A 2,134-nucleotide genomic window follows, 5' to 3' on the forward strand; every position below is an offset into this window, starting at 1 on the left:
TTTTTATTTCTTTAATAATGAAATTTTAGATTAAATAATAAGAAAAATGTTTTAAGTCAAGTGTACATATTGACTGATTTAAAAGTTTTGCTAAATGTTATGTGAAATAACACCTAAGATCCAGACCCGATAAATTGGGTCAGATTGAGGGGGTTTATAATTACATACTGTATAAAATCATCAACATTGCAAGTCATTAAATCAGCACCACCGTCTCCAATTCGGACACTAATACTATTCAGAACGGACAGCTTAATTATCACCAATAACAGCATAACAACATCAATTTTTACAAATAAAATTAAACTCAATTCGGCAGATACAATTAATAAATAGAATAGCCTATCTATAGTGCAGTACACAGTGAGTTTAACACATTCGGACAGCTAAATCTTAAATTCACTATCAACTAACTAGTTTGTATATCACATATGCTATTGTTGCATTTACAACATGGTTTAATTAGCTTAAAGCAGAGAATTTAAATGCTGAAATTTCCAGTGTTCAGACCCCAAATTACTCTTTCGAACACTGACTAAAATCAACATTTATCTCAATTACAACAGCAGCAGAAAAAAAAATTGCACTCTTAAGTATTTGCACAATACGCTACAACAATTACATGCTGAAACAATAAGCATCTAACAGCAACTTGTACATTATTTATCAAATTTTTCTTTCACTTCTAACAGCAGAATTTTGGTAACGATATCATGTATTTTAAGCTACAAATTTTTGCTTAACAGCCCATATAACCGAATCTTCCTGCATGTATTAAACACATTTTAAACATAGATATTTTACTAAATTTGAACGAAAGAACTTACCAAACAGCTGCCAAACCTACCCTTGAGAGGTTTCTTTCCCCTTCTTGCTGCCACCTTCAGCTAAAACACACCAATCAGTCCATTATTTGAAGAGGAAGCATGATCAACACATAAGAATTTCAATTAACAACATTGCATGGTTAAATTTCACACTTTAATATCTTAATACACGGCTGGAAGGAAACTTTTCCCTTCCCCAATTCTCCATTTCCACAAGATATCTAAGATTAAAGAAATATTTAGGATGTTTTACCGAATTTCGTAAGGAACCAGCTCCTAATTGAGCTCAAAATTAACATGCCATAGCTTTCCTCTTCCTTCTCTATTCGAACAGCAAAGAGAATGGCGGAAATAAACAAATTTTTTCCTCTTTCACTCCTTAACTTTCTCACCGTGAAGGAACTCCACCAAGTCAATTTTTTAAGTTCAATCAAGAATATGAAATGTTTCTTCCCACCTTCACCGGCTCCCCCTTTCTCACAATCAAGAAAAAAAAATATAAAATAAAACAATCATACACACCCCACTCAACCGGCCACCAACGACATTGCATGCATACACCAACTTTCCTATTGTTTAAGCAACCTACCTACATGACATCATTTCCTCTTGAACTACAACTACTTTGTTGATTTTCAACTAATTCCCTCTAAGCCTTGGCCGGTCATGCTAAAGAAAATTAGCCCATAATCCACTCTCAGTTTGAAATACCAAGTCTAATTTAAAATGCTACCAAATTTTCATACAATGGCCGGTCATATAATTATACTTAAGGGCCTACCACTTGCAATTTTTCCTTTCTAAAATTTTTAATGCTTAGCCAAAACAATTTAAATACATTAGTATGAAATGCAAATAAGTACAATAATAATTTAAATGCTTAGGTAGGAATACACCTAATTAATCTACTTCCAAAAATTCGGGTGTGACACACTTGTACCTTAATTAATTATCAACTCAATAAAAATTTTTAAACCAAAATTTAATGTTATTTAAAATAAACTCGTAAATATTAAATAATAATATTTACAGACTCACTCGTTAGAAATAGGGTTTCAAAACCACCATTTTTTGACACCACTGAAAATCGGATTGTTACAACATGCTACGACAATTTTATAATATTCATATTCATTTATCCACAAGAACCAATCAATCATAAAAACAAACAATTTTGATTCTTAATAGTTTTTCTCTTAAGGGAAAAACCGAAGAAGTGAATGTAAATCGTGCATCAGGTAGGGTCCTTGGAATGGGAGGTCAGTCATATTTGACCACTAAAAACCAAGTCTTTCATTGTTAGAGTT

The 2,134-nt window shown here is 32.1% G+C and overlaps 1 long non-coding RNA gene across 1 annotated transcript; it reads right to left on the reverse strand.

Annotated features, from left to right (window-relative positions):
* Positions 1-417: 417 nt before the first annotated feature.
* Positions 418-1,555, reverse strand: LOC108471975 (uncharacterized). Its single transcript, XR_008273767.1, has 2 exons — positions 1,081-1,555; positions 418-887 (listed from the first exon to the last, which is right to left on the reverse strand). It is a non-coding gene; the product is annotated as an uncharacterized LOC108471975 (long non-coding RNA).
* Between the last annotated feature and the right edge of the window lie 579 nt (positions 1,556-2,134).

Source organism: Gossypium arboreum, chromosome 11, assembly GCF_025698485.1.
Source record: "Gossypium arboreum isolate Shixiya-1 chromosome 11, ASM2569848v2, whole genome shotgun sequence".
Lineage (NCBI taxonomy): Eukaryota > Viridiplantae > Streptophyta > Magnoliopsida > Malvales > Malvaceae > Gossypium > Gossypium arboreum.